Here is a 12,355-nt window from a genome sequence, read left to right on the forward strand (position 1 = left end):
GGTGGGAGGGCCCAAGGACAATTCCATCTTGCACCTCTTTTTTCTTTTCTTTTTCTTTGCATCATGTGCTGATTGGGGAGGGTTTTTTGGAAGGGACATCCTGCGTGACACTGCAGTGCCACTCCTAGATGGGCCCGGTGTTTGTGTCGGCCACTAGGGTCGCTAATCTTACTCACACAGCTACCTCATTGCGCCTCTTTTTTTCTTTGCGTCATGTGCTGTTTGGGGAGGGTTTTTTGGAAGGGACATCCTGCGTGACACTGCAGTGCCACTCCTAGATGTGCCCGGTGTTTGTGTCGGCCACTAGGGTCGCTAATCTTACTCACACAGCTACCTCATTGCGCCTCTTTTTTTCTTTGCGTCATGTGCTGTTTGGGGAGGGTTTTTTGGAAGGGACATCCTGCGTGACACTGCAGTGCCACTCCTAGATGGGCCCGGTGTTTGTGTCGGCCACTAGGGTCGCTAATCTTACTCACACAGCTACCTCATTGCGCCTCTTTTTTTCTTTGCGTCATGTGCTGTTTGGGGAGGGTTTTTTGGAAGGGACATCCTGCGTGACACTGCAGTGCCACTCCTAGATGGGCCCGGTGTTTGTGTCGGCCACTAGGGTCGCTAATCTTACTCACACAGTCAGCTACCTCATTGCGCCTCTTTTTTTCTTTGCGTCATGTGCTGTTTGGGGAGGGTTTTTTGGAAGGGCCATCCTGCGTGACACTGCAGTGCCACTCCTAGATGGGCCCGGTGTTTGTGTCGGCCACTAGGGTCGCTAATCTTACTCACACAGCTACCTCATTGCTCCTCTTTTTTTCTTTGCGTCATGTGCTGTTTGGGGAGGGTTTTTTGGAAGGGACATCCTGCGTGACACTGCAGTGCCACTCCTAGATGGGCCCGGTGTTTGTGTCGGCCACTAGGGTCGCTTATCTTACTCACACAGCGACCTCGGTGCAAATTTTAGGACTAAAAATAATATTGTGAGGTGTGAGGTATTCAGAATAGACTGAAAATGAGTGTAAATTATGGTTTTTGAGGTTAATAATACTTTGGGATCAAAATGACCCCCAAATTCTATGATTTAAGCTGTTTTTTAGTGTTTTTGGAAAAAAACACCCGAATCCAAAACACACCCGAATCCGACAAAAATAATTCGGTGAGGTTTTGCCAAAACGCGTTCGAACCCAAAACACGGCCGCGGAACCGAACCCAAAACCAAAACACAAAACCCGAAAAATTTCAGGCGCTCATCTCTAGTGATAACGCACCAGCCAATCGGCTCCTGTCAATTTACATATTGAAGCTGATTGGTTGGTGCGTTATCTCTGCTTTATTACTTCTTTATGCCTTCTCCAGGCTTAATACATCTGCCCCAGTGTATACTATTTACCAAAAATGTCAGCAAATTATTAAATATAATAATTTCGTATCACTAAATTGTTGTAGTAACCTAAAACACTAGAGTAGGAGAGCTGAAGCAACTCCATTATTTACTATACATCATAGGCTGGGTCATGGCAGGACAGAGGATTCATGAGTTATCTGCTATTTCCCTAATGGAACTCTGGAAGTACCAAGCTTTCTGCAATTCCATGCCTTGCTAGAGCTAGATATGAGTGTGTAATGCTATAAGCATAAAACAATAAACATCCTTGTTTTGCTTTTGGGGAGTTTCCTAATGGATTGCCTTGGGCCTGTTGACTTCAAAACCACTAGCTCAGCCATTTAGCCTCTAACACAGTTAGTGAAAGGACATATGGTCAATTAAGATAATCCGTCCCACCATGGGATATGAGAACAATACATTTCTCATGAGAGTGGATAGCCAGCTCATTCATTTTGCTTTAGAAACCCATATTTTGTTACTCTGTGATGTAAAATTATAGAAACTTGTTCTATATTCAGTACATGCAAGTGAGATGACAATTTGGGATCTATCTGACTCAAACACACGCTGCATCATTTTCAGAATAATAAAGACATTGTTACTAGATTGATAGAAATAATAAGCATGAATACACAAGCTGTTTGTCATTATGGACAAGGAGGACCACACAGTAATCTTACTGCTCAAACATGCTCAGAGAGGGCCTTATGTAGGAGCAAAGCACCTTGGCAAATCCATGTTATAGTACATTGTGGAGGTGGTAGGTACAAATGTAAAATTTGAGCAAAGATTTAGAGTAACATGTGCAAGCTCAGCTCTAAGTTACAGTGTAAAAATAAGTGTCCTATTTACTGTACAGGTATAATAAGCATCTGTTTTACCTGCATGTAAAAATATAAACTGTATTAGCACCGCAGCATGGTTTATCCAGGAGCAAATTTACTCTGTTTTCGCTTTGCTCTGACTGAGGACAGAATGTTCCATCTGTTCATGGTGCATTATATTGGTGCGCTCTACATTTGTGAGAACAGTATCTCTACATAACCTGCAACCAGATTGTGAGCTTTTTAATACGGGTCTGATGTACAGATGTAGCCACCCTCATCTTACAGCGATGCGGCATGCTGCATGGCGTGCCAGGCTAGGACTATTCGCAGCTGGCAATCACTGAATTAATTCCATTAGAAATGAATGGAACAATCGCCGGCTGCAAATAGTCACAGCCCAGCATGCCATGCAGCAAGTCGTGTTGCGGCATGCTGCATGCAGCAAAGATGAGCATGGCTACATCTGCATGTTCATGTCTCTTCACATTCTTCAAGTGGATCAAACAGCAAAGCACATATTGCATACGCATTAGAGTGAGATGGTTCAGTTTCAGTTTGTACAAATATTGGTGGTTTTCTCTTACGTCCTAGAGGATGCTGGGGTCCATTTTAGTACCATGGGGTATAGACGGTTCCGCAGGAGCCGTCCGCACTTTAAGACTTTTCAACAGTGTGAACTGGCTCCTCCCTCTATGCCCCTCCTCCAGACCTCAGTTTAGAAAATGTGCCCAGGAGACTGGATGCACACTAGTGGAGCTCTACTGAGCTTAGCTGGAAAAAGACTTTCTTCTGGCAACAGCTTCCCTGCCTCTGGGACTTAAGGGGGGTGGGGTAGGAACCTACTTCTCAATTAGTTAATGGTTCTGCTTCCGCTGACAGGACATCGGGGGTAATTCCAAGTTGATCGCAGCAGGAATTCTGTTAGCAATTGGGCAAAACCATGTGCACTGCAGGGGAGGCAGATATAACATGTGCAGAGAGAGTTAGATTTGGGTGTGGTGTGTTCAATCTGCAATCTAATTTGCAGTGTAAAAATAAAGCAGCCAGTATTTACCCTGCACAGAAATAAAATAACCCACCCAAATCTAACTCTCTGCAAATGTTATATCTGCCTCCCCTGCAGTGCACATGGTTTTGCCCAACTGCTAAAAAATTTCCTGCTGCGATCAACTTGGAATTTCCCCCACCATTAGCTCCTGAAGGGTACTGAACACAGCCCAAGCCTGGCCAGCGTTCACTCCCACAGCACTGCCGCCACCCCCTAACAGAGCCAGAAGTCAGATGGCTGGTGAGTATATTACCGGAGTCCTGCAGAGAGGGGATCCACAAGGGTGCAGAGCGCGGGGGATGGGCGCGCTCTGAGGGCATGTTTGAAAACCTTACTCTCACTGGCAAAAAGGGTACATGTACAGCCGCTGATGTGCCATCCCCAGCCAGTATAAATATTACATTGCTGAGGCTGAAGGGCGGGGCTTCTCCTCAGACTTGCCAGAACACTCACTGGGTGCCATTTTCTCCTGCAGAAACTCCAGTGTGAAGCTCCTGAACACTGTTTCTCCTCATGACAACTCTGATACAAGTACAGGGTGTTATAGAAGGGGCTAGTCACAGTTTTAATCCATGGAATTTGAATAGGAAAGATTTGGATCTTCTTAAAGTACAGATAAAAAGAAAAGGTGAGTTATTTCTTCAAATGTGCACTTGTGGTACCCTCAGGTTAACCCCTTATGGCAATGTGCTTACCAGAAATCCGCTTCGCGATGATACTTCTATTCTCTTCGCGGAGAGGTCTGAAGGTATGAGTAACACACTTTTGAATATGGAAAACAACGTTAATTAATAATGCAGGTGTATTTATTTCAAGAACCAGTGCATCCGATATAGCCTGTACGCTAGTACAGTAGGTACTCCAGTATAATACAACAATGACGCCTTTAAGCACAAACAAGAAACTAATCAATTATCACAACTATGCTTAATTACTGTATAAACATTAGCATCGGGTACCAAAACAAACGCAACCTGAATAGTGTCCAAATGTTGCTTTTATACCTGTGCACAGGATTTTTGGATTGCAATCCTTTGATAACAACTTGATTTCCATGTAATATGTAGGGACTGGCAAGTATAGTGTAATTGTTACCAATTGCTGTATCTTGGAGGAGCCCCAACAGATCACTATTTAAATTGGAGATCCCAAACTGGAAGTCTGTTGAATTTCCTCTCTGTATGAGGGATATAGTCTTGTTAATCTCTATTTGTTCTCAGGTGGTGCCTGCAGTGTGGAGGATCACTTCTAAATGCTCAATGTCTAATCAATGTCAGTTTCACTGAGATAGCAGTGATTTAGCTTGTAAGGCAGTGTTCAGTCATTCGTGACCAGAGTCTCTCTCTTATATAGGCTGCCAGCCTTGTAGTCTACGGAGGTGCATAGGGGGTCCTTTATATTACTTCACTCTTCTTTAGAGGCTAATTATGAGTCTTTACACCAGGACGCAGCTGTTTAGTATAGTGTATGAGTCATTAGGCTACTCCAGAACTCAGTGGCTAACTTAGCCAGACTCAAGTGACCTATGACTGTAGTGATGATCTCTTTACTCAGGGGGCCACCCCACATGAACTCCGTTGTCTCACCCTGCAGCACTGTTTCTCCTCTGTGCATAAGAACTATTGCTGTCTCCGTCTGAGCTGCAGTAAATCACAGCCTGTGGAATGTTTACTTCAAACCACGCTGATCACTGCTTGAATCTCTCAGACCCTCTACGTATCACTTTGGCAGATGCAGGCTTTCTCAGCATACTGGCGTCTGACGTCACATCCCCCTCTGCAGCCTATAAATCCTCTGCCCTTTTCTCTGACGTCTAAGTGGATGCTGGGACTCCGTAAGGACCATGGGGATTAGCGGCTCCGCAGGAGACTGGGCACAACTAAAGAAAGCTTTAGGACTACCTGGTGTGCACTGGCTCCTCCCACTAAGACCCTCCTCCAGACCTCAGTTAGATTCTTGTGCCCGGCTGAGCTGGATGCACACTAGGGGATCTCCTGAGCTCCTAGAAAGAAAGTATATTTAGGTTTTTTATTTTTCTCTAACGTCCTAAGTGGATGCTGGGGACTCCGTCAGGACCATGGGGAATAGCGGCTCCGCAGGAGACAGGGCACAAAAATAAAGCTTTAGGATTAGGTGGTGTGTACTGGCTCCTCCCCCTATCACCCTCCTCCAAGCCTCAGTTAGGTTTTTGTGCCCGTCCGAGCAGGGTGCAATCTAGGTGGCTCTCCTAAAGAGCTGCTTAGAAAAAGTTTTTAGGTTTTTTTATTTTCAGTGAGTCCTGCTGGCAACAGGCTCACTGCATCGAGGGACTTAGGGGAGAGAATTTCAACTCACTTGCGTGCAGGATGGATTGGATTCTTAGGCTACTAGACACCATTAGCTCCAGAGGGAGTCGGAACACAGGTCTCACCCTGGGGTTCGTCCCGGAGCCGCGCCGCCGACCCCCCTTACAGATGCTGAAGATTGAAGGTCCGGAAACAGGCGGCAGAAGGCTCTTCAGTCTTCATGAAGGTAGCGCACAGCACTGCAGCTGTGCGCCATTGTTGTCACACACTTCACACCAAGCGGTCACGGAGGGTGCAGGGCGCTGCTGGGGGCGCCCTGGGCAGCAATATTTAATACCTTTATGGCAAAAGAATACATCACATATAGCCATTGAGGCTATATGTATGTATTTAACCCATGCCAGATATCTAAAACTCCGGGAGAAAAGCCCGCTGAAATAGGGGGCGGGGCTTATTCTCCTCAGCACACAGCGCCATTTTCCTGCTCAGCTCCGCTGTGAGGAAGGCTCCCAGGACTCTCCCCTGCACTGCACTACAGAAACAGGGTAAAACAGAGAGGGGGGGCATTTTTTGGCGATATTTTGATATATTTAAGCTGCTATAAGGAACAACACTTATATAAGATTGTTCCCATATATATTATAGCGCTTGGGTGTGTGCTGGCAAACTCTCCCTCTGTCTCCCCAAAGGGCTAGTGGGGTCCTGTCTTCGATAAGAGCATTCCCTGTGTGTCTGCTGTGTGTCGGTACGTGTGTGTCGACATGTATGAGGACGATGTTGGTGTGGAGGCAGAGCAATTGCCGATAATGGTGATGTCACCCCCCAGGGAGTCGACACCGGAATGGATGGCTTTGTTTATGGAATTACGTGATAATGTCAGCACATTACAAAAATCAGTTGACGACATGAGACGGCCGGCAAACCAGTTAGTACCTGCCCAGGCGTCTCAGACACCGTCAGGGGCTGTAAAGCGCCCTTTACCTCGGTCGGTCGACACAGACCCAGACACAGACACTGAATCTAGTGTCGACGGTGATGAAACAAACGTATTTTCAAGTAGGGCCACACGTTATATGATCACGGCAATGAAGGAGGCTTTGCATATCTCTGATACTGCAAGTACCACAAAAAGGGGTATTATGTGGGGGGTGAAAAAACTACCTGTAGTTTTTCCTGAATCAGAGGAATTAAATGATGTATGTGATGAAGCGTGGGTTAACCCAGATAGAAAAGTGCTAATTTCAAAAAAGTTATTAGCATTATACCCTTTCCCGCCAGAGGTTAGGGCGCGCTGGGAAACACCCCCTAGGGTGGATAAGGCGCTCACACGCTTATCAAAACAAGTGGCGTTACCGTCTCCTGATACGGCCGCCCTCAGGGATCCAGCTGATAGGAGACTGGAAACTACCCTAAAAAGTATATACACACATACTGGTGTTATACTGCGACCAGCCATCGCCTCAGCCTGGATGTGCAGTGCTGGGGTCGTCTGGTTGGATTCCCTGACTGAAAATATTGATACCCTGGATAGGGACAGTATTTTATTGACTATAGAGCAATTAAAGGATGCTTTCCTTTATATGCGAGATGCTCAGAGAGATATTTGCACTCTGGCATCGAGAGTAAATGCGATGTCCATATCTGCCAGAAGGAGTTTATGGACGCGACAGTGGTCAGGTGATGCGGATTCCAAACGACATATGGAAGTATTGCCGTATAAAGGGGAGGAATTATTTGGCGTCGGTCTATCGGATCTGGTGGCCACGGCAACTGCCGGAAAATCCACCTTTTTACCTCAGACCCCCTCCCAACAGAAAAAGACACCGTCTTTTCAGCCGCAGTCCTTTCGGTCCTATAAAAACAAGCGGACAAAAGGACAGTCATATCTGCCTCGGGGCAGAGGAAGGGGTAAGAGAGGGCAGCAAGCAGCCCCTGCCCAGGAACAGAAGCCCTCTCAGGGTTCTGCAAAGCCCTCAGCATGATGCTGGGGCCTTACAAGCGGACTCGGGAGCGGTGGGGGGTCGACCCAAGAATTTCAGCGCACAGTGGGCTTGCTCACAGGTGGACCCCTGGATCCTGCAGGTAGTATCTCAGGGTTACAGGTTGGAATTCGAGAAGTCTCCCCCTCGCAGGTTCCTAAAGTCTGCTCTGCCAACGTCTCCCTCAGACAGGGCGACGGTATTGGAAGCCATTCACAAGCTGTTTTCTCAGCAGGTGATAGTCAAGGTACCCCTCCTACAACAGGGAAAGGGGTATTACTCCACGCTATTTGTGGTACCGAAGCCGGACGGCTCGGTAAGACCTATTCTAAATCTGAAATCTTTGAACCTGTACATACAAAAATTTAATGTTCAAGATGGAGTCACTCAGAGCAGTGATAGCGAATCTGGAAGAAGGGGACTTTATGGTGTCCCTGGACATAAAGGATGCTTACCTGCATGTCCCAATTTGCCCTTCACATCAAGGGTACCTCAGGTTCGTGGTGCAAAACTGTCATTATCAGTTTCAGACGCTGCCGTTTGGATTGTCCACGGCACCTCGGGTCTTTACCAAGGTAATGGCCGAAATGATGATTCTTCTGCGAAGAAGAGGCGTATTAATTATCCCTTACTTGGACGATCTCCTGATAAGGGCAAGGTCCAGAGAACAGCTGGAGGACGGAGTAGCACTAACCCGACTAGTGCTGCAACAACACGGGTGGATTCTGAATTTTCCAAAATCTCAGTTGACCCCGACGACACGTCTGCTGTTCCTGGGAATGATTCTGGACACGGTTCAGAAAAAGGTGTTTCTTCCGGAGGAGAAAGCCAGGGAGTTATCCGAACTTGTCAGGAACCTCCTAAAACCAGGGAAAGTGTCTGTGCATCAATGCACAAGAGTCCTGGGAAAGATGGTGGCTTCTTACGAAGCGATTCCATTCGGCAGATTCCACGCACAAACTTTTCAGTGGGATCTGCTGGACAAATGGTCCGGATCACATCTGCAGATGCATCAGCGGATAACCTTATCGCCACGGACAAGGGTGTCTCTTCTGTGGTGGTTGCAGAGTGCTCATCTGTTAGAGGGCCGCAGATTCGGCATACAGGACTGGGTCCTGGTGACCACGGATGCCAGTCTGAGAGGCTGGGGAGCGGTCACACAGGGAAGAAACTTCCAGGGAGTATGGTCAAGCCTGGAGATGTCTCTTCACATAAATATACTGGAGCTAAGAGCGATTTACAATGCTCTAAGTCTGGCAAAACCCCTGCCTCAGGGTCAGCCGGTGTTGATCCAGTCGGACAACATCACGGCAGTCGCCCACGTAAACAGACAGGGGGCACAAGAAGCAGGACAGCAATGGCAGAAGCTGCAAGGATTCTTCGCTGGGCGGAAGATCATGTGATAGCACTGTCAGCAGTATTCATTCCGGGAGTGGACAACTGGGAAGCAGACTTCCTCAGCAGACACGATCTACACCCGGGAGAGTGGGGACTTCATCCAGAAGTCTTCCACATGATTGTGAACCGTTGGGAAAAACCAATGGTGGATATGATGGCGTCCCGCCTCAACAAAAAACTGGACAGGTATTGCGCCAGGTCAAGAGACCCTCAGGCAATAGCTGTGGACGCTCTGGTAACACCGTGGGTGTTCCAGTCAGTGTATGTGTTCCCTCCTCTGCCTCTCATACCAAAAGTACTGAGAATTATACGGCAAAAGGGAGTAAGAACGATACTAGTGGCTCCGGATTGGCCAAGAAGAACTTGGTACCCGGAACTTCAAGAGATGCTCACGGAGGATCCGTGGCCTCTACCTCTAAGACGGGACCTGCTTCAGCAGGGACCGTGTCTATTCCAAGACTTACCACGGCTGCGTTTGACGGCATGGCGGTTGAACGCCGAATTCTAAGGGAAAAAGGCATTCCGGAAGAGGTCATTCCTACACTGGTAAAAGCCAGGAAGGAGGTGACTGCACAACATTATCACCGCATTTGGAGAAAATATGTTGCGTGGTGTGAGGCCAGGAAGGCCCCCACGGAGGAATTTTAACTGGGTCGATTCCTACATTTCCTGCAAACAGGATTGTCTATGGGCCTCAAATTGGGGTCCATTAAGGTTCAAATTTCGGCCCTGTCGATTTTCTTCCAGAAAGAATTGGCTTCAGTTCCGGAAGTCCAGACTTTTGTAAAAGGAGTACTACATATACAGCCCCCGGTTGTGCCCCCAGTGGCACTGTGGGATCTTAATGTAGTCTTGGATTTTCTCAAATCCCATTGGTTTGAGCCGCTCAAATCGGTGGAGTTGAAGTATCTTACATGGAAAGTAACCATGCTACTGGCCCTGGCTTCAGCCAGGAGAGTATCAGAATTGGCGGCTTTATCATATAAGAGCCCATATCTGATTTTCCATACGGACAGGGCAGAACTGCGGACGCGTCCTCATTTTCTGCCTAAGGTGGTGTCAGCGTTTCACCTGAACCAGCCTATTGTGGTGCCTGCGGCTACTAACGATTTGGAGGATTCCAAGTTGTTGGACGTGGTCCGGGCATTGAAAATATATATTTCAAGAACGGCGGGAGTCAGAAAGTCTGACTCACTGTTTATATTGTATGCACCCAACAAGATGGGTGCTCCTGCTTCTAAGCAGACGATTGCTCGTTGGATTTGTAGCACAATTCAACTTGCACATTCTGTGGCAGGCTTGTCACAACCTAAATCTGTCAAGGCCCATTCCACAAGGAAAGTGGGCTCATCCTGGGCGGCTGCCCGGGGGGTCTCGGCATTACAACTCTGCCGAGCTGCTACTTGGTCAGGGGCAAACACGTTTGCAAAATTCTACAAATTTGATACCCTGGCTGAGGAGGACCTTGAGTTCTCTCATTCGGTGCTGCAGAGTCATCCGCACTCTCCCGCCCGTTTGGGAGCTTTGGTATAATCCCCATGGTCCTGACGGAGTCCCCAGCATCCACTTAGGACGTTAGAGAAAATAAGAACTTACTTACCGATAATTCTATTTCTCGTAGTCCGTAGTGGATGCTGGGCGCCCATCCCAAGTGCGGATTGTCTGCAATACTTGTACATAGTTATTGTTACAAACAAATTCGGGTTGTTATTGTTGTGAGCCGTCTGTTCAGAGGCTCCTACGTTTGTCATACTGTTAACTGGGTTCAGATCACAAGTTATACGGTGTGATTGGTGTGGCTGGTATGAGTCTTACCCGGGATTCAATATCCTTCCTTATTGTGTACGCTCGTCCGGGCACAGTATCCTAACTGAGGCTTGGAGGAGGGTCATAGGGGGAGGAGCCAGTACACACCACCTAATCCTAAAGCTTTATTTTTGTGCCCTGTCTCCTGCGGAGCCGCTATTCCCCATGGTCCTGACGGAGTCCCCAGCATCCACTACGGACTACGAGAAATAGAATTATCGGTAAGTAAATTCTTATTTACAGTGAGATCTGCTGGCAACAGACTCACTGCAGCGAGGGACTAAGGGGAGAAGAAGCGAACCTACCTAACAGGTGGTAGTTTGGGCTTCTTAGGCTACTGGACACCATTAGCTCCAGAGGGATCGACCGCAGGACCCGACCTTGGTGTTCGTTCCCGGAGCCGCGCCGTCGTCCCCCTTACAGAGCCAGAAGCATGAAGAGTCCGGAAAATCGGCGGCAGAAGACTTCGGTCTTCACCAAGGTAGCGCACAGCACTGCAGCTGTGCGCCATTGCTCCTCATGTACACCTCACACTCCGGTCACTGATGGGTGCAGGGCGCTGGGGGGGGGGCGCCCTGAGGGCAATATGACACCTTGGCTGGCAAATCTACATCATATATAGTCCTAGAGGCTAAATAGATGTAAAATTACCCCTGCCAGTATTCCAGAAAAAGCGGGAGAAAGTCCGCCGAAAAAGGGGCGGGGCTTCTCCCTCAGCACACTGGCACCATTTTCTCTTCACAGTGCAGCTGGAAGACAGCTCCCCAGGCTCTCCCCTGTAGTTTTCAGGCTCAAAGGGTTAAAAAGAGAGGGGGGGCACTAAATTTAGGCGCAATATATGTATACAAGCAGCTATTTGGGGGAAAATCACTCAGTTATAGTGTTAATCCCTACATTATATAGCGCTCTGGTGTGTGCTGGCATACTCTCTCTCGGTCTCCCCAAAGGACTTTGTGGGGTCCTGTCCTCAGTCAGAGCATTCCCTGTGTGTGTGCGGTGTGTCGGTACGGCTGTGTCGACATGTTGGATGAGGAAGGTTACGTGGAGGCGGAGCAGAGGCCGATAAATGGGATGTCGCCCCCTGTGGGGCCGACACCAGAGTGGATGGATAGGTGGAAGGTATTAACCGACAGTGTCAACTCCTTACATAAAAGGCTGGATGACGTAACAGCTGTGGGACAGCCGGCTTCTCAGCCCGCGCCTGCCCAGGCGTCTCAAAGACCATCAGGGGCTCAAAAAAACGCCCGTTACCTCAGATGGCAGACACAGATGTCGACACGGAGTCTGACTCCAGTGTCGACGAGGTTGAGACATATACACAATCCACTAGGAACATCCGTTACATGATCTCGGCAATGAAAAATGTGTTACGCATTTCTGACATGAACCCAAGTATCACATAAAAGGGGTTTTATTTTTGGGGAGAAAAAGCAGCCAGTGTTTTGTTCCCCCATCAGATGAATGAATGAAGTGTGTAAAGAAGCGTGGTTTCCCCCGATAAGAAACTGTTAATTTCTAAAAAGTTACTGATGGCGTACCCTTTCCCGCCAGAGGATACGTCACGTTGGGAGATATCCCTTAGGGTGGATAAGGCGCTCACACGTTTGTCAAAAGGTGGCACTGCCGTCTTAGGA

General features: G+C 48.0%; 1 long non-coding RNA gene across 1 annotated transcript in view; it reads left to right on the plus strand.

The window, feature by feature from the left end:
• The first annotated feature begins 3,400 nt into the window (after positions 1-3,400).
• The window catches only part of LOC134935303 (uncharacterized), a 114,152-nt gene continuing 105,197 nt past the window's right edge, over positions 3,401-12,355 (plus strand). Inside the window, exons 1-2 of the long non-coding RNA XR_010180039.1 lie at positions 3,401-3,493; positions 3,729-3,881. This is a non-coding gene — a long non-coding RNA (uncharacterized LOC134935303). The remainder of the gene's footprint in view (positions 3,494-3,728; positions 3,882-12,355) is intronic.

This window comes from Pseudophryne corroboree, chromosome 6, assembly GCF_028390025.1.
Source record: "Pseudophryne corroboree isolate aPseCor3 chromosome 6, aPseCor3.hap2, whole genome shotgun sequence".
In the NCBI taxonomy this organism is placed as follows: domain Eukaryota; kingdom Metazoa; phylum Chordata; class Amphibia; order Anura; family Myobatrachidae; genus Pseudophryne; species Pseudophryne corroboree.